A 21,372-nucleotide genomic window follows, 5' to 3' on the forward strand; every position below is an offset into this window, starting at 1 on the left:
AAAACCACACAATGGATTCTTATGGAAGGAAATACAATTTACTGGTAAGTACGCTTAGAAATACTTTTCAGAGTGAGTGCTGTTCTAAAAGGTGCAGCAGAGGGTTCTCTCCTGCTAACAGGTGAGTAATTCGGAATTCATAGTTCGGATGATTTTAGAGGAATATTTGTATATTTCAAAATTGGAAACTTATCTGGTGAAAACCACACAATGGATTCCTATGGAAGGATATACAAGTGACTGGTAAGTACGCTTAGAATTACTTTTCAGAGTCAGTGCTGGGCTGAAAGATGTAGCACTGGGTTCTCTCCTGATAACAGGTGAGTAATTCGGTATTCATAGTTCGGATGATTTTAGAGGAATATTTGTAAGTTTCAAAAATGGACACTTAGAAACTTTTCTGGTGAAAACCAAACAATGGATTCCTATGGAAGGAAATACAAGTTAGTGGTAAATACGCTTAGAATAACTTTTCAGGGTCAGTGCTTGGCTAAAAGATGCAGCCCTAGGTTCTCCCCTGATAACAGGTGAGTAAATTGATATTCGTAGTTCGGCTGATTTTAGAGGAATATTTGTACGTTTCAAAATTGGACACTTAGAAACTCTTCTGGTGAAAACCACACAATGGATTCCTATGGAAGGAAACACAAGTTACTGGTAAGTATGCTTAGAATTACTTTTCAGAGTCAGTGCTGTTCTAAAAGGTGCAGCACTGGGTTCTCTCCTGATAACAGGTGAGTAAATCGGAATTCGTAGTTCGGCTGATCTTAGAGGAATATTTCTACATTTCAAAATTGGACACTTGGAAACTTTTCTGGTGAAAACCACACAATGGATTCCTATGGAAGGAAATACAAGTTACTGGTTAGTACGCTTAGAATTACTTTTCAGGGTCAGTGCTGGGCTGAAAGATGCAGCACTGGGTTCTCTCCTGATAACTGGTGAGTAAATCGGAATTCGTAGTTCGGCTGATTTTAGAGGGATATTTCTACATTTCAAAAATAGACACTTAGAAACATTTCTGGTGAAAACCACACAATGGATTCCTATGGAAGGAAATACAAATTACTGGTAAGTATGCTTAGAACTACTTTTCAGGGTCAGTGCTGGGCTGAAAGATGCAGCACTGGGTTCTCTCCTGATAACTGGTGAGTAAATCGGAATTTATAGTTCGGATGATTTTAGAGGAATATTTTGTACGTTTCAAAAATGGACACTTAGAAACTTTTCTGGTGAAAACCACACAATGGATTCCTACGGAAGAAAATGCAAGTTACAGGTAAGTACGCTTATAATTACTTTTCAGGGTCAGTGCTGGGCTAAATGATGCAGCACTGGGTTCTCTCCTGATAACAGGTGAGTAAATCGGAATTCGTAGTTCGGCTGATTTTAGAAGAATATTTGTAAGTTTCAAAATTGGACCCTTAGAAACTTTTCTGGTGAAAACCACACAATGGATTCTTATGGAAGGAAATACAATTTACTTGTAAGTACGCTTAGAATTACTTTTCAGAGTCAGTGCTGTTCTAAAAGGTGCAGCACTGGGGACTCTCCTGCTAACAGGTGAGTAATTCGGAATTCCTAGTTCGGATGATTTTAGAGGAATATTTGTATATTTCAAAATTGGAAACTTATCTGGTGAAAATCACACAATGGATTCCTATGGAAGGATATACAAGTGACTGGTAAGTACGCTTAGAATTACTATTCAGAGTCAGTGCTGGGCTGAAAGATGGAGCACTGGGTTCTCTCCTGATAACAGGTGAGTAATTTGGAATTCATAGTTCGGATGATTTTAGAGGAATATTTGTAAGTTTCAAAAATGGACACTTAGAAACTTTTCTGGTGAAAACCGCACAATGGATTCCTATAAAAGGAAATACAAGTTACCGGTAAGTACGCTTAGAATTACTTTTCAGGGTCAGTGCTAGGCTAAAAGATGCAGCCCTCGGTTCTCTCCTGATAACAGGTGAGTAAATCGTTATTCGTTGTTTGGCTGATTTTAGAGGAATATTTGTACGTTTCAAAATTGGACACTTATCTGGTGAAAGTCACACAATGGATTCCTATGAAAGGAAATACAAGTTACTGGTAAGAACGCTTACAATAACTTTTTAGGGTCAGTGCTGGGCTGAAAGATCTAGCACTGGGTTCTCTCCTGATAACTGGTGAGTAAATCGGAATTCGTAGTTCGGCTGATTTTAGAGGAATATATGTACGTTTCAAAATTGGACACTTAGAAACTTTTCTGGTGAAAACCACACAATGGATTCCTATGGAAGGAAATACAAGTTACTGGTAAGTATGCTTAGAATTACTTTTCAGGGTCAGTGCTGTTTTAAAAGAAGCAGCACTGGGTTCTCTCCTGATAACAGGTGAGTAAATCGGAATTCGTAGTTCAGCTGATTTTAAAGGAATATTTGTACATCTCTAAATTGGACACTTATCTGGTGAAAACCACACAATGGATTCCTATAAAAGAAAATACAAGTTACTGGTAAGTACGCTTACAATTACATTCCAGGGTCAGTGCTGGGCTGAAAGATGCAGCACTGGGTTCTCTCCTGATAACAGGTGAGTAAATCAGAATTCGTAGTTCGGCTGATCTTAGAGGAATATTTCTACATTTCAAAATTGGACACTTAGAAACTCTTCTGGTGAAAACCACACAATGGATTCCTATGGAAGGAAATACAAGTTACTGGTAAGTACGCTTAGAATTACTTTTCAGGGTCAGTGCTGGGCAAAAAGATGCAGCACTGGGCTCTCTCCTGTTAACAGGGGGGTAAATCGGAATCTGAAGTTTGGATGATTTTAGAGGAATATTTGTAAGTTTCAAAAATGGACACTTAGAAACTTTTCTGGTGAAAACCACACAATGGATTCCTATGGAAGAAAATACAAGTTACAGGTAAGTACGCTTAGAATTACTTTTCAGAGTCAATGCTGTTCTAAAAGGTGCAGCACTGGGTTCTCTCCTGATAACATGTGAGTAAATTGGAATTTGTAGTTCGGCTGATCTTAGAGGAATATATCTTCATTTCAAAATTGGACACTTAGAAACTTTTCTGGTGAAAACCACACAATGGATTCCTATGGAAGAAAATACAAGTTACTGGTAAGTACGCTTAGAATTACTTTTCAGAGTCAGTGCTGTTCTAAAAGGTGCAGCACTGGGTTCTCTCCTGATAACAGGTGAGTAAATCGGAATTCGTAGTTCGGCTGATTTTAGAGGAATATTTGTACGTTTCAAAAATGGACACTTAGAAACTTTTCTGGTGAAAACCACACAATGGATTCCTATAGAAGAAAATACAAGTTACAGGTAAGTACGCTTAGAATTACTTTTCAGAGTCAGTGCTGTTCTAAAAGGTGCAGCACTGGGTTCTCTCCTGATAACAGGTGAGTAAATCGGAATTCGTAGTTCGGCTGATTTTAGAGGAATATTTGTACGTTTCAAAAATGGACACTTAGAAACTTTTCTGGTGAAAACCACACAATGGATTCCTATGGAAGGAAACACAAGTTACTGGTAAGTATGCTTAGAATTACTTTTCAGAGTCAGTGCTGTTCTAAAAGGTGCAGCACTGGGTTCTCTCCTGATAACAGGTGAGTAAATCGGAATTCGTAGTTCGGCTGATCTTAGAGGAATATTTCTACATTTCAAAAATGGACACTTAGAAACTTTTCTGGTGAAAACCACACAATGGATTCCTATAGAAGAAAATACAAGTTACAGGTAAGTACGCTTAGAATTACTTTTCAGAGTCAGTGCTGTTCTAAAAGGTGCAGCACTGGGTTCTCTCCTGATAACAGGTGAGTAAATCGGAATTCGTAGTTCGGCTGATTTTAGAGGAATATTTGTACGTTTCAAAAATGGACACTTAGAAACTTTTCTGGTGAAAACCACACAATGGATTCCTATGGAAGGAAATACAAGTTACTGGTAAGTACGCTTAGAATTACTTTTCAGAGTCAGTGCTGTTCTAAAAGGTGCAGCACTGGGTTCTCTCCTGCTAACAGGTGAGTAATTCGGAATTCATAGTTCGGATGATTTTAGAGGAATATTTGTATATTTAAAAATTGGAAACTAATCTGGTGAAAACCACACAATGGATTCCTATGGAAGGATATACAAGTGACTGGTAAGTACGCTTAGAATTACTTTTCAGAGTCAGTGCTGGGCTGAAAGATGTAGCACTGGGTTCTCTCCTGATAACAGGTGAGTAATTTGGAATTCATAGTTCGGATGATTTTAGAGGAATATTTGTAAGTTTCAAAAATGGACAATTAGAAACAAGTTACCGGTAAGTACGCTTAGAATTACTTTTCAGGGTCAGTGCTGTTTTAAAAGAAGCAGCACTGGGTTCTCTCCTGATAACAGGTGAGTAAATCGGAATTCGTAGTTCGGCTGATTTTAGAGGAATATTTGTACATTTCTAAATTGGACACTTATCTGGTGAAAACCACACAATGGATTCCTATAAAAGGAAATACAAGTTACTGGTAAGTACGCTTACAATAACTTTTCAGCGTCAGTGCTGGGCTGAAAGATGCAGCCCTGGGTTCTCTCCTGATAACAGGTGAGTAATTCGAAATTCGTAGTTCGGATGATTTTAGAGGAATATTTGTAAGTTTCAAAAATGGACACTTAGAAACTTTTCTGGTGAAAACCGCACAATGGATTCCTATGGAAGGAAATACAAGTTACCGGTAAGTACGCTTAGAATTACTTTTCAGGGTCAGTGCTGGGCTAAAAGGTGGAGCCCTCGGTTCTCTCCTGATAACAGGTGAGTAAATCGTTATTCGTTGTTCGGCTGATTTTAGAGGAATATTTGTACGTTTCAAAATTGGACACTTATCTGGTGAAAGTCACACAATGGATTCCTATGAAAGGAAATACAAGTTACTGGTAAGAACGCTTACAATAACTTTTCAGGGTCAGTGCTGGGCTGAAAGATCTAGCACTGGGTTCTCTCCTGATAACTGGTGAGTAAATCGGAATTCGTAGTTCGGCTGATTTTAGAGGAATATATGTACGTTTCAAAATTGGACACTTAGAAACTTTTCTGGTGAAAACCACACAATTGATTCCTATGGAAGGAAATACAAGTTACTGGTAAGTATGCTTAGAATTACTTTTCAGGGTCAGTGCTGTTTTAAAAGAAGCAGCACTGGGTTCTCTCCTGATAACAGGTGAGTAAATCGGAATTCGTAGTTCAGCTGATTTTAAAGGAATATTTGTACTTCTCTAAATTGGACACTTATCTGGTGAAAACCACACAATGGATTCCTATAAAAGGAAATACAAGTTACTGGTAAGTACGCTTAGAATTACTTTTCAGGGTCAGTGCTGGGCAAAAAGATGCAGCACTGGGCTCTCTCCTGTTAACAGGGGGGTAAATCGGAATCTGTAGTTTGGATGATTTTAGAGGAATATTTGTAAGTTTCAAAAATGGACACTTAGAAACTTTTCTGGTGAAAACCACACAATGGATTCCTATGGAAGAAAATACAAGTTACAGGTAAGTACGCTTAGAATTACTTTTCAGAGTCAATGCTGTTCTAAAAGGTGCAGCACTGGGTTCTCTCCTGATAACATGTGAGTAAATTGGAATTTGTAGTTCGGCTGATCTTAGAGGAATATATCTTCATTTCAAAATTGGACACTTAGAAACTTTTCTGGTGAAAACCACACAATGGATTCCTATGGAAGGAAATACAAGTTACTGGTAAGTACGCTTAGAATGACTTTTCAGAGTCAGTGCTGTTCTAAAAGGTGCAACACTGGGTTCTCTCCTGATAACAGGTGAGTAAATCGGAATTCGTAGTTCGGCTGATTTTAGAGGAATATTTGTACGTTTCAAAAATGGACACTTAGAAACTTTTCCGGTGAAAACCACACAATGGATTCCTATGGAAGGAAATACAAGCCACTGGTAAGTACGCTTAGAATTACTTTTCAGGGTCAGTGCTGGGCTAAAAGATGCAGCACTGGGCTCTCTCCTGTTAACAGGGGGGTAAATCGAAATTTGTAGTTCGGATGATTTTAGAGGAATATTTGTACATTTCAAAAATGGACACTTAGAAACTTTTCTGGTGAAAACCACACAATGGATTCCTATGGAAGAAAATACAAGTTACAGGTAAGTACGCTTAGAATTACTTTTCAGAGTCAGTGCTGTTCTAAAAGGTGCAGCATTGGGTTCTCTCCTGATAACAGGTGAGTAAATCGGAATTCGTAGTTCGGCTGATTTTAGAGGAATATTTGTACGTTTCAAAATTGGACCCTTAGAAACTTTTCTGGTGAAAACCACACAATGGATTCTTATGGAAGGAAATACAATTTACTGGTAAGTACGCTTAGAATTACTTTTCAGAGTCAGTGCTGTTCTAAAAGGTGCAGCACTGGGTTCTCTCCTGCTAACAGGTGAGTAATTCGGAATTCATAGTTCGGATGATTTTAGAGGAATATTTGTATATTTCAAAATTGGAAACTAATCTGGTGAAAACCACACAATGGATTCCTATGGAAGGATATACAAGTGACTGGTAAGTACGCTTAGAATTACTTTTCAGAGTCAGTGCTGGGCTGAAAGATGTAGCACTGGGTTCTCTCCTGATAACAGGTGAGTAATTTGGAGTTCATAGTTCGGATGATTTTAGAGGAATATTTGTAAGTTTCAAAAATGGACACTTAGAAACAAGTTACCGGTAAGTATGCTTAGAATTACTTTTCAGGGTCAGTGCTGTTTTAAAAGAAGCAGCACTGGGTTCTCTCCTGATAACAGGTGAGTAAATCGGAATTCGTAGTTCGGCTGATTTTAGAGGAATATTTGTACATTTCTAAATTGGAAACTAATCTGGTGAAAACCACACAATGGATTCCTATGGAAGGATATACAAGTGACTGGTAAGTACGCTTAGAATTACTTTTCAGAGTCAGTGCTGGGCTGAAAGATGCAGCACTGGGTTCTCTCCTGATAACAGGTGAGTAATTCGAAATTCAAAGTTCGGATGATTTTAGAGGAATATTTGTAAGTTTCAAAAATGGACACTTAGAAACTTTTCTGGTGAAAACCGCACAATGGATTCCTATGGAAGGAAATACAAGTTACCGGTAAGTACGCTTGGAATTACTTTTCAGGGTCAGTGCTGGGCTAAAAGATGCAGCCCTCGGTTCTCTCCTGATAACAGGTGAGTAAATCATTATTCGTTGTTCGGCTGATTTTAGAGGAATATTTGTACATTTCAAAATTGGACACTTATCTGGTGAAAGTCACACAATGGATTCCTATGAAAGGAAATACAAGTTACTGGTAAGAACGCTTACAATAACTTTTCAGGGTCAGTGCTGGGCTGAAAGATCTAGCACTGTGTTCTCTCCTGATAACTGGTGAGTAAATCGGAATTCGTAGTTCGGCTGATTTTAGAGGAATATATGTACGTTTCAAAATTGGACACTTAGAAACTTTTCTGGTGAAAACCACACAATGGATTCCTATGGAAGGAAATACAAGTTACTGGTAAGTATGCTTAGAATTACTTTTCAGGGTCAGTGCTGTTTTAAAAGAAGCAGCACTGGGTTCTCTCCTGATAACAGGTGAGTAAATCGGAATTCGTAGTTCGGCTGATTTTAAAGGAATATTTGTACATCTCTAAATTGGACACTTATCTGGTGAAAACCACACAATGGATTCCTATAAAAGGAAATACAAGTTACTGGTAAGTACGCTTACAATTACTTTTCAGGGTCAGTGCTGGGCTGAAAGATGCAGCACTGGGTTCTCTCCTGATAACAGGTGAGTAAATCAGAATTCGTAGTTCGGCTGATCTTAGAGGAATATTTCTACATTTCAAAATTGGACACTTAGAAACTCTTCTGGTGAAAACCACACAATGGATTCCTATGGAAGGAAATACAAGCTACTGGTAAGTACGCTTAGAATTACTTTTCAGGGTCAGTGCTGGGCAAAAAGATGCAGCACTGGGCTCTCTCCTGTTAACAGGGGGGTAAATCGGAATCTGTAGTTTGGATGATTTTAGAGGAATATTTGTAAGTTTCAAAAATGGACACTTAGAAACTTTTCTGGTGAAAACCACACAATGGATTCCTATGGAAGAAAATACAAGTTACAGGTAAGTACGCTTAGAATTACTTTTCAGGGTCAGTGCTGTTCTAAAAGGTGCAGCACTGGGTTCTCTCCTGATAACATGTGAGTAAATTGGAATTTGTAGTTCGGCTGATCTTAGAGGAATATATCTTCATTTCAAAATTGGACACTTAGAAACTTTTCTGGTGAAAACCACACAATGGATTCCTATGGAAGGAAATACAAGTTACTGGTAAGTACGCTTAGAATTACTTTTTAGAGTCAGTGCTGTTCTAAAAGATGCAGCACTGGGTTCTCTCCTGATAACAGGTGAGTAAATCGGAATTCGTAGTTCGGCTGATTTTAGAGGAATATTTGTACGTTTCAAAATTGGACCCTTAGAAACTTTTCTGGTGAAAACCACACAATGGATTCTTATGGAAGGAAATACAATTTACTGGTAAGTACGCTTAGAATTACTTTTCAGAGTCATTGCTGATCTAAAAGATGCAGCACTGGGTTATCTCCTGGTAACAGGTGAGTGAAGCGGAATTCGTAGTTCAGCTGATTTTAGAGGAATATTTGTATATTTCAAAATTGGACACTTATCTGGTGAAAACCACACAATGGATTCCTATGGAAGGACATACAAGTGACTGGTAAGTACGCTTAGAATTACTTTTAAGAGTCAGTGCTGGGCTGAAAGATGCAGCACTGGGTTCTCTCCTGATAACAGGTAAGTAATTCGGAATTCGTAGTTCGGATGATTTTAGAGGAATATTTGTAAGTTTCAAAAACTGGACACTTAGAAACAAGTTACCGGTAAGTACGCTTAGAATTACTTTTCAGGGTCAGTGCTGGGCTAAAAGATGCAGCCCTCGGTTCTCTCCTGATAACAGGTGAGTAAATCGTTATTCGTTGTTCGGCTGATTTTAGAGGAATATTTGTACGATTCAAATTTGGACACTTATCTGGTGAAAACCACACAATGGATTCCTATAAAAGGAAATACAAGTTACTGGTAAATACGCTTACAATAACTTTTCAGGGTCAGTGCTGGGCTGAAAGATGCAGCACTGGGTTCTCTCCTGATAACTGGTGAGTAAATCGGAATTCGTATTTCGGCTGATTTTAGAGGAATATTTGTACGTTTCAAAATTGGACACTTAGAAACTTTTCTGGTGAAAACCACACAATGGATTCTTATGGAAGGAAATACAAGTTACTGGTAAGTACGCTTAGAATTACTTTTCAGAGTCAGTGCTGTTCTAAAAGGTGCAGCACTGGGTTCTCTCCTGATAACAGGTGAGTAAATCGGAATTCGTAGTTCGGCTGATTTTAGAGGAATATTTGTACATTTCAAAATTGGACACTTATCTGGTGAAAACCACACAATGGATTCCTATAAAAGGAAATTCAAGTTACTGGTAAGTACGCTTACAATAACTTTTCAGGGTCAGTGCTGGGCTGAAAGATGCAGCACTGGGTTCTCTCCTGATAACTGGTGAGTAAATCAGGATTCCTAGTTCGGCTGATTTGAGAGGAATATTTGTACGTTTCAAAATTGGACACTTAGAAACTTTTCTGGTGAAAACCACACAATGGATTCCTATGGAAGGAAATACAAGTTACTGGTAAGTATGCTTAGAATTACTTTTCAGGGTCAGGGCTGTTTTAAAAGAAGCAGCACTGGGTTCTCTCCTGATAACAGGTGAGTAAATCGGAATTCGTAGTTCGGCTGATTTTAGAGGAATATTTGTACGTTTCAAAAATGGACACTTAGAAACTTTTCTGGTGAAAACCACACAATGGATTCCTATGGAAGAAAATACAAGTTACAGGTAAGTACGCTTAGAATTAATTTTCAGAGTCAGTGCTGGACTAAAAAATGCAGCACTGGGTTCTCTCCTGATAACAGGTGAGTAAATCGGAATTCGTAGTTCGGCTGATTTTAGAGGACTATTTGTACGTTTCAAAAATGGACACTTAGAAACTTTTCTGGTGAAAACTACACAATGGATTACTATGGAAGGAAATACAAGTTACTGGTAAGTACGCTTAGAATTACATTTCAGTGTCAGTGCTTGTCTAAAAGATGCAGCTCTGGGTTCTCTCCTGATAACAGGTGAGTAAATCGGAATTCGTAGTTCGGCTGATTTTAGAGGAATATTTGTAAGTTTCTATAATGGACACTTAGAAACTTTTCTGGTGAAAACCACACACTGGATTCCTATGGAAGGAAATACAAGTTACTGGTAAATCTGCTTAGAACTACTTTTCAGGGTCAGTGCTGGGCTAAAAGATTCAGCCGTCGGTTCTCTCCTGATAACAGGTGAGTAAATCGGAATTCGTAGTTCGGCTGATTTTAGAGGAATATTTGTATATTTCAAAATTGGGCACTTATCTGGTGAAAACCACACCATGGATTCCTATGGAAGGATATACAAGTGACTGGTAAGTACGCTTAGAATTACTTTTCAGAGTCAGTGCTGGGCTGAAAGATGCAGCAATGGGTTCTCTCCTGATAACAGGTGAGTAAATCGGAATTCGAAGTTCGGCTGATTTTAGAGGAATATTTGTATGTTTCAAAAATGGACACTTACAAACTTTTCTGGTGAAAACCACACAATGGATTCCTATGGATGGAAATACAAGTTAGTGGTAAAAATGCTTAGAATAACTTTTCAGGGTCAGTGCTTGGCTGAAAGATGCAGCCGTCGGTTCTCTCCTGATAACAGGTGAGTAAATCGATATTCGTAGTTCAGCTAATTTTAGAGGAATATTTGTACGTTTCAAAATCGGACACTTAGAAACACTTCTGGTGAACACCACACAATGGATTCCTATGGAAGGAAACACAAGTTACTGGTAAGTATGCTTAGAATTACTTTTCAGAGTCAGTGCTGTTCTAAAAGGTACAGCACTGGGTTCTCTCCTGATAACAGGTGAGTAAATCGGAATTCGTAGTTCGGCTGATTTTAGAGGAATATTTGTACGTTTCAAAAATGGACACTTAGAAACTTTTCTGGTGAAAACCACACAATGGATTCCTATGGAAGAAAATACAAGTTACAGGTAAGTACGCTTAGAATTAATTTTCAGAGTCAGTGCTGGACTAAAAAATGCAGCACTGGGTTCTCTCCTGATAACAGGTGAGTAAATCGGAATTCGTAGTTCGGCTGATTTTAGAGGAATATTTGTATGATTCAAAAATGGACACTTAGAAACTTTTCTGGTGAAAACCACACAATGGATTCCTATGGAAGAAAATACAAGTTACAGGTAAGTACGCTTAGAATTAATTTTCAGAGTCAGTGCTGGACTAAAAAATGCAGCACTGGGTTCTCTCCTGATAACAGGTGAGTAAATCGGAATTCGTAGTTCGGCTGATTTTAGAGGAATATTTGTATGTTTCAAAAATGGACACTTACAAACTTTTCTGGTGAAAACCACACAATGGACTCCTATGGAAGGAAATACAAGTTAACACTGGGTTCTCTCCTGATAACAGGTGAGTAAATCAGAATTCGTAGTTCGGCTGATTTTAGAGGAGTATTTGTACGTTTCAAACATGGACACTTAGAAACTTTTCTGGTGAAAACCACACAATGGATTCCTATGGAAGGAAATACAAGTTAGTGGTAAGTACGCTTAGAATAACTTTTCAGGGTCAGTGCTGTGCTAAAAGATGCAGCCCTCGGTTCTCTCCTGATAACAGGTGAGTAAATCGATATTCTTAGTTCGGCTGATTTTAGAGGAATATTTGTACGTTTCAAAATTGGACACTTAGAAACTTTTTTGTGAAAACCGCACAATGGATTCCTATGGAAGGAAATACAAGTTACTGGTAAGTACGCTTAGAATTACTTTTCAGAGTCAGTGCTGTTCTAAAAGATGCAGCACTGGGTTCTCTCCTGATAACAGGTGAGTAAATCGTTATTCGTTGTTCGGCTGATTTTAGAGGAATATTTGTACGTTTCAAAATTGGACACTTATCTGGTGAAAACCTCACAATGGATTCCTATGGAAGGAAATACAAGTTACTGGTAAGTATGCTTAGAATTACTTTTCAGAGTCAGTGCTGTTCTAAAAGAAGCAGCACTGGGTTCTCTCCTGATAACAGGTGAGTAAATCGAAATTCGTAGTTCGGCTGATTTTAGAGGAATATTTGTACTTTTCAAAATTGGACACTTATCTGGTGAAAACCACACAATGGATTCCTATAAAAGGAAATACAAGTTACTGGTAAGTACGCTTAAAATTACTTTTCAAGGTCAGTGCTGGGCAGAAAGATGCAGCACTGGGTTCTCTCCTGATAACAGGTGAGTACATCGATATTCGTAGTTCGGCTGATTTTAGAGGTATATTTGTACGTTTCAAAAATGGACACTTAGAAACTTTTCTGGTGAAAACCACACAATGGAATCCTATGGAAGGAAATACAAGTTACTGGTAAGTATGCTTAGAATCAATTTTCAGAGTCAGTGCTGGTCTAAAAGATGCAACACTGGGTTCTCTCCTGATAACGGGTGAGTAAATCGGAATTCGTAGTTCGGCTGATTTTAGAGGAATATTTGTACGTTTCAAAATTGGACACTTAGAAACTTTTCTGGTGAAAACCACACAATGGATTCCTATGGAAGGAAATACAAGTTACTGGTAAGTACACTTAGAATTACTTTTCAGAGTCAGTGCTGGTCTAAAAAATGCAGCACTGGGTTCTCCCCTGATAACAGGTGAGTAAATCGGAATTCGTAGTTCGGCTGATTTTAGAGGAATATTTGTATGTTTCAAAAATGGACACTTAGAAACTTTTCTGGTGAAAATCACACAATGGATTTCTATGGAAGGAAATACAAGTTACTGGTAATTACGCTTAGAATTAATTTTCAGAGTCAGTGCTGGTCTAAAAGATGCAGCACTGGGTTCTCTCCTGATAACAGGTGAGTAAATCGGAATTCGAAGTTCGGCTGATTTTTGAGGAATATTTGTATGTTTCAAATATGGACACTTACAAACTTTTCTGGTGAAAACCACACAATGGATTCCTATGTAAGGATATACAAGTTAGTGGTAAATACGCTTAGAATAACTTTTCAGGGTCAGTGCTTGGCTAAAAGATGCAGCCCTCGGTTCTCTCCTGATAACAGGTGAGTAAATCGATATTCGTAGTTCGGCTGATTTTAGAGGAATATTTGTACGTTTCAAAATTGGACACTTAGAAACTCTTCTGGTGAAAACCACACAATGGATTCCTATGGAAGGAAATACAAGTTACTGGTAAGTACGCTTAGAATTACTTTTCAGGGTCAGTGCTGGGCTGAAAGATGCAGCACTGGGTTCTCTCCTGATTACTGGTGAGTAAATCGGAATTCGTAGTTCGGTTGATTTTAGAGGGATATTTGTACGTTTCAAAAATCGACACTTAAAAACTTTTCTGGTGAAAACCACACAATGGATTCCCATGGAAGGAAATACAAGTAAGTGGTAAGTACGCTTAGAATAACTTTTCAGGGTCAGTGCTGGGCTAAAAGATGCAGCCCTCGGTTCCCTCCTGATAACAGGTGAGTAAATCAATTTTCGTAGTTCGGCTGATTTTAGAGGAATATTTGTACATTTCAAAAATGGACACTTAGAAACTTTTCTGGTGAAAACCACACAATGGATTCCTATGGAATGAAATACAAGTTAGTGGTAAGTACGCTTAGAATAACTTTTCAGTGTCAGTGCTGGGCTAAAAGATGCAGCCCTCGGTTCTCTCCTGATAACAGGTGAGTAAATCGATTTTCGTAGTTCGGCTGATTTTAGAGGAATATTTGTACGTTTCAAAATTGGACACTTAGAAACTTTTCTGGTGAAAACCGCACAATGGATTCCTATGGAAGGAAATACAAGTTACTGGTAAGTACACTTAGAATTACTTTTCAGAGTCAGTGCTGTTCTAAAAGATGCAGCACTGGGTTCTCTCCTGATAACAGGTGAGTAAATCGTTATTCGTTGTTCGGCTGATTTTAGAGGAATATTTGTATGTTTCAAAATTGGACACTTATCTGGTGAAAACCTCACAATGGATTCCTATGGAAGGAAATACAAGTTACTGGTAAGTATGCTTAGAATTACTTTTCAGAGTCAGTGCTGTTCTAAAAGAAGCAGCACTGGGTTCTCTCCTGATAACAGGTGAGTAAATTGGAATTCGTAAATTCGGCAGATTTTAGAGGAATATTTGTACTTTTCAAAATTGGACACTTATCTGGTGAAAACCACACAATGGATTCCTATAAAAGGAAATACAAGTTACTGGTAAGTACGCTTAGAATTACTTTTCAGGGTCAGTGCTGGGCAGAAAGATGCAGCACTGGGTTCTCTCCTGATAACAGGTGAGTAAATCGGAATTCGTAGTTCGGCTCATTTTAGAGGAATATTTGTATGTTTCAAAAATGGACACTTAGAAACTTTTCTGGTGAAAACCACACAATGGATTTCTATGGAAGGAAATACAAGTTACTGGTAAGTACGCTTAGAATTACTTTTCAGAGTCAGTGCTGGTCTAAAAAATGCAGCACTGGGTTCTCTCCTGATAACAGGTGAGTAAATCGCAATTCGTAGTTCGGCTGATTTTAGAGGAATATTTGTACGTTTCTAAATTGGACACTTAGAAACTTTTCTGGTGAAAACTACACAATGGATTACTATGGAAGGAAATACAAGTTACTGGTAAGTACGCTTAGAATTACATTTCAGTGTCAGTGCTTGTCTAAAAGATGCAGCTCTGGGTTCTCTCCTGATAACAGGTGAGTAAATCGGAATTCGTAGTTCGGCTGATTTTAGAGGAATATTTGTAAGTTTCTATAATGGACACTTAGAAACTTTTCTGGTGAAAACCACACACTGGATTCCTATGGAAGGAAATACAAGTTACTGGTAAATCTGCTTAGAACTACTTTTCAGGGTCAGTGCTGGGCTAAAAGATTCAGCCGTCGGTTCTCTCCTGATAACAGGTGAGTAAATCGGAATTCGTAGTTCGGCTGATTTTAGAGGAATATTTGTATATTTCAAAATTGGGCACTTATCTGGTGAAAACCACACCATGGATTCCTATGGAAGGATATACAAGTGACTGGTAAGTACGCTTAGAATTACTTTTCAGAGTCAGTGCTGGGCTGAAAGATGCAGCAATGGGTTCTCTCCTGATAACAGGTGAGTAAATCGGAATTCGAAGTTCGGCTGATTTTAGAGGAATATTTGTATGTTTCAAAAATGGACACTTACAAACTTTTCTGGTGAAAACCACACAATGGATTCCTATGGATGGAAATACAAGTTAGTGGTAAAAATGCTTAGAATAACTTTTCAGGGTCAGTGCTTGGCTGAAAGATGCAGCCGTCGGTTCTCTCCTGATAACAGGTGAGTAAATCGATATTCGTAGTTCAGCTAATTTTAGAGGAATATTTGTACGTTTCAAAATCGGACACTTAGAAACACTTCTGGTGAACACCACACAATGGATTCCTATGGAAGGAAACACAAGTTACTGGTAAGTATGCTTAGAATTACTTTTCAGAGTCAGTGCTGTTCTAAAAGGTACAGCACTGGGTTCTCTCCTGATAACAGGTGAGTAAATCGGAATTCGTAGTTCGGCTGATCTTAGAGGAATATTTCTACATTTCAAAATTGGACACTTAGAAACTTTTCTGGTGAAAACCACACAATGGATTCCTATGGAAGGAAATACAAGTTACTGGTAAGTACGCTTAGAATTACTTTTCAGGGTCAGTGCTGGGCTGAAAGATGCAGCACTGGGTTCGCTCCTGATAACTGGTGAGTAAATCGGAATTCGTAGTTCGGCTGATTTTAGAGGGATATTTGTACGTTTCAAAAATAGACACTTAGAAACTTTTCTGGTGAAAACCACACAATGGATTCCTATGGAAGGAAATACAAGTAAGTGGTAAGTACACTTAGAATAATTTTTCAGGGTCAGTGCTGGGCTACAAGATGCAGCCCTCGGTTCTCTCCTGATAACAGGTGAGTACATCGATATTCGTAGTTCGGCTGATTTTAGAGGAATATTTGTTCGTTTAAAAAATGGACACTTAGAAACTTTTCTGGTGAAAACCACACAATGGAGTCCTATGGAAGGAAATACAAGTTACTGGTAAGTACGCTTAGAATCAATTTTCAGAGTCAGTGCTGGTCTAAAAGAGGCAACACTGGGTTCTCTCCTGATAACAGGTGAGTAAATCGGAATTCGTAGTTCGGCTGATTTTAGAGGAATATTTGTACGTTTCTAAATTGGACACTTAGAAACTTTTCTGGTGAAAACCACACACTGGATTCCTATGGAAGGAAATACAAGTTATTGGTAAATCTGCTTAGAACTACTTTTCAGGGTCAGTGCTGGGCTAAAAGATTCAGCCGTCGGTTCTCTCCTGATAACAGGTGAGTAAATCGGAATTTGTAGTTCGGCTGATTTTAGAGGAATATTTGTATATTTCAAAATTGGGCACTTATCTGGTGAAAACCACACAATGGATTCCTATGGAAGGATATACAAGTGACTGGTAAGTACGCTTAGAATTACTTTTCAGAGTCAGTGCTGGGCTGAAAGATGCAGCACTGGGTTATCTCCTGATAACAGGTGAGTAATTCGGAATTCGTAGTTCGGATGATTTTAGACGAATATTTGTAAGTTTCAAAAATGGACACTTAGAAACAAGTTACCGGTATGTACGCTTAGAATTACTTTTCAGGGTCAGTGCTGGGCTAAAAGATGCAGCCCTCGGTCCTCTCCTGATAACAGGTGAGTAAATCGTTATTCGTTGTTCGGCTGATTTTAGAGGCATATTTGTACGTTTCAAAATTGGACACTTATCTGGTAAAAACCTCACAATGGATTCCTATGGGAGGATATATAAGTTACTGTTAAGTATGCTTAGAATTACTTTTCAGAGTCAGTGCTGTTCTAAAAGAAGCAGCATTGGGTTCTCTCCTGATAACAGGTGAGTAAATCGGAATACGTAGTTCGGCTGATTTTAGAGGAATATTTGTAAGTTTCTATAATGGACACTTAGAAACCTTTCTGGTGAAAACCACACACTGGATTCCTATGGAAGGAAATACAAGTTTCTGGTAAATCTGCTTAGACCTACTTTTCAGGGTCAGTGCTGGGCTTAAAGATTCAGCCCTCGGTTCTCTCCTGATAACAGGTGAGTAAATCGGAATTCGTAGTTCAGCTGATTTTAGAGGAATATTTGTATTTTTCAAAATTGGACACTTATCTGGTGAAAACCACACAATGGATTCCTATGGAAGGATATACAAGTGACTGGTAAGTACGCTTAGAATTACTTTTCAGAGTCAGTGCTGGGCTGAAAGATGCAGCACTGGGTTCTCTCCTGATAACAGGTGAGTAATTCAGAATTCGTAGTTCGGATGATTTTAGAGAAATATTTGTACGTTTCAAAAATGGATACTTAGAAATAAGTTACCGGTAAGTACGCTTAGAATTACTTTTCAGGGTCAGTGCTGGGCTAAAAGATGCAGCCCTCGGTTCTCTCCTGATAACAGGTGAGTAAATCGTTATTCGTTGTTCGGCTGATTTTATAGGAATATTTGTACGTTTCAAAATTGGACACTTATCTGGTGAAAACCTCACAATGGATTCCTATAGAAGGAAATACAAGTTACTGGTAAGTACGCTTAGAATTACTTTTCAGAGTCAGTGCTGTTCTAAAAGGTGCAGCACTGGGTTCTCTCCTGATAACAGGTGAGTAAATCGGAATTCGTAGTTCGGCTGATTTTAGAGGAATATTTGTACGTTTCAAAATTGGACCCTTAGAAACTTTTCTGGTGACAACCACACAATTGATTCTTATGGAAGGAAATACAATTATTGGTAAGTATTCTTAGAATTACTTTTCAGAGTCAGTGCTGGTCTAAAAGATGCAGCACTGGGTTCTCTCCTGATAACAGGTGAGTAAATTGGAATTCGTAGTTCGGCTGATTTTAGAGGAATATTTGTATATTTCAAAATTGGACACTTATCTGGTGAAAACCACACAATGGATTCCTATGGAAGGATATACAAGTGACTGGTAAGTACGCTTAGAATTACTTTTCAGAGTCAGTGCTGGGCTGAAAGATGCAGCACTGGGTTCTCTCCTGATAACAGGTGAGTAATTCGGAATTTGTAGTTCGGATGATTTTAGAGGAATATTTGTAAGTTTCAATAATGGACACTTAGAAACAAGTTACCGGTAAGTACGCTTAGAAATACTTTTCAGGGTCAGTGCTGGGCTAAAAGATGCAGCCCTCGGTTCTCTCTTGATAACAGGTGAGTAAATCGTTATTCGTTGTTCGGCTGATTTTAGAGGAATATTTGTACGTTTCAAAATTGGACACTTATCTGGTGAAAGCCACACAATAGAGTCCTATAAAAGGAAATACAAGTTACTGGTAAGAACGCTTACAATAACTTTTCAGGGTCAGTGCTGGGCTGAAAGATGCAGCACTGGGTTCTCTCCTGATAACTGGTGAGTAAATCGGAATTCGTAGTTTGGCTGATTTTAGAGGAATATTTGTACGTTTCAAAATTGGACACTTAGAAACTTTTCTGGTGAAAACCACACAATGGATTCCTATGGAAGGAAATACAAGTTACTGGTAAGTATGCTTAGAATTACTTTTCAGGGTCAGTGCTGTTTTAAAAGAAGTAGCACTGGGTTCTCTCCTGATAACAGGTGAGTAAATCGGAATTCGTAGTTGGGCTGATTTTAGAGGAATATTTGTACATTTCTAAATTGGACACTTATCTGGTGAAAACCACACAATGGATTCCTATAAAAGGAAATACAATTTACTGGTAAGTACGCTTACAATTACATTTCAGGGTCAGTGCTGGGCTGAAAGATGCAGCACTGGGTTCTCTCCTGATAACAGGTGAGTAAATCAGAATTCGTAGTTCGGCTCATTTTAAAGGAATATATGTACATTTCAAAAATAGATACTTAGACACTTTTCTGGTGAAAACCACACAATGGATTCCTATGGAAGGAAATACAAGTTACTGGTAAGTAAGCTTAGAATTACTTTTCAGAGTCAGTGCTGGTCTAAAAAATGCAGCACTGGGTTCTCTCCTGATAACAGGTGAGTAAATCGGAATTCGTAGTTCGGCTGGTTTTAGAGGAATATTTGTATGTTTCAAAAATGGACACTTAGAAACTTTTCTGGTGAAAACCACACAATGGATTCCTATGGAAGGAAATACAAGTTACTGGTAAGTATGCTTAGAATTACTTTTCAGGGTCAGTGCTGGGCTGAAAGATGCAGCACTTGGTTCTCTCCTGATAACTGGTGAGTAAATCGGAATTCGTAGTTCGGCTGATTTTAGAGGAATATTTGTACGTTTCAAAAATGGACACTTAGAAACTTTTCTAGTGAAAACCACACACTGGATTCCTATGGAAGGAAATACAAGTTACTGGTAAGTCTCCTTAGAATTACTTTTCAGGGTCAGTGCTGGGCTAAAAGATGCAGCCCTCGGTTCTCTCCTGATAACAGGTGAGTAAATCGGAATTCATAGTTCGGCTGATTTTAGAGCAATATTCGTACGTTTCAAAATTGGACCCTTAGAAACTTTTCTGGTGAAAACCACACAATGGATTCTTATGGAAGGAAACACAATTTACAGGTAAGTATGCTTAGAATTACTTTTCAGAGTCAGTGCTGGTCTAAAGGATGCAGCACTGAGTTCTCTCCTGATAACAGGTGAGTAAATCGGAATTCGTAGTTCGGCTGATTTTAGAGGAATATTTGTATATTTCAAAATTGGACACTTATCTGGTGAAAACCACACAATGGATTCCTATGGAAGGATATACAAGTGACTGGTAAGTACGCTTAGAATTACTTTTCAGAGTCAGTGCTGGGCTGAAAGATGCAGCACTGGGTTATCTCCTGATAACAGGTGAGTAAATCAGAATTCGTAGTTCGGCTCATTTTAGAGGAATATTTGTATGTTTCAAAAATGGACACTTAGAAACTTTTCTGGTGAAAACCACACAATGGATTTCTATGGAAGGAAATACAAGTTACTGGTAAGTACGCTTAGAATTACTTTTCAGAGTCAGTGCTGGTCTAAAAAATGCAGCACTGGGTTCTCTCCTGATAACAGGTGAGTAAATCGCAATTCGTAGTTCGGCTGATTTTAGAGGAATATTTGTACGTTTCTAAATTGGACACTTAGAAACTTTTCTGGTGAAAACTACACAATGGATTACTATGGAAGGAAATACAAGTTACTGGTAAGTACGCTTAGAATTACATTTCAGTGTCAGTGCTTGTCTAAAAGATGCAGCTCTGGGTTCTCTCCTGATAACAGGTGAGTAAATCGGAATTCGTAGTTCGGCTGATTTTAGAGGAATATTTGTAAGTTTCTATAATGGACACTTAGAAACTTTTCTGGTGAAAACCACACACTGGATTCCTATGGAAGGAAATACAAGTTACTGGTAAATCTGCTTAGAACTACTTTTCAGGGTCAGTGCTGGGCTAAAAGATTCAGCCGTCGGTTCTCTCCTGATAACAGGTGAGTAAATCGGAATTCGTAGTTCGGCTGATTTTAGAGGAATATTTGTATATTTCAAAATTGGGCACTTATCTGGTGAAAACCACACCATGGATTCCTATGGAAGGATATACAAGTGACTGGTAAGTACGCTTAGAATTACTTTTCAGAGTCAGTGCTGGGCTGAAAGATGCAGCAATGGGTTCTCTCCTGATAACAGGTGAGTAAATCGGAATTCGAAGTTCGGCTGATTTTAGAGGAATATTTGTATGTTTCAAAAATGGACACTTACAAACTTTTCTGGTGAAAACCACACAATGGATTCCTATGGATGGAAATACAAGTTAGTGGTAAAAATGCTTAGAATAACTTTTCAGGGTCAGTGCTTGGCTGAAAGATGCAGCCGTCGGTTCTCTCCTGATAACAGGTGAGTAAATCGATATTCGTAGTTCAGCTAATTTTAGAGGAATATTTGTACGTTTCAAAATCGGACACTTAGAAACACTTCTGGTGAACACCACACAATGGATTCCTATGGAAGGAAACACAAGTTACTGGTAAGTATGCTTAGAATTACTTTTCAGAGTCAGTGCTGTTCTAAAAGGTACAGCACTGGGTTCTCTCCTGATAACAGGTGAGTAAATCGGAATTCGTAGTTCGGCTGATCTTAGAGGAATATTTCTACATTTCAAAATTGGACACTTAGAAACTTTT

This window comes from Triturus cristatus, chromosome 1_1 (assembly GCF_964204655.1).
Source record: "Triturus cristatus chromosome 1_1, aTriCri1.1, whole genome shotgun sequence".
Taxonomy (NCBI): Eukaryota; Metazoa; Chordata; class Amphibia; order Caudata; family Salamandridae; genus Triturus; species Triturus cristatus.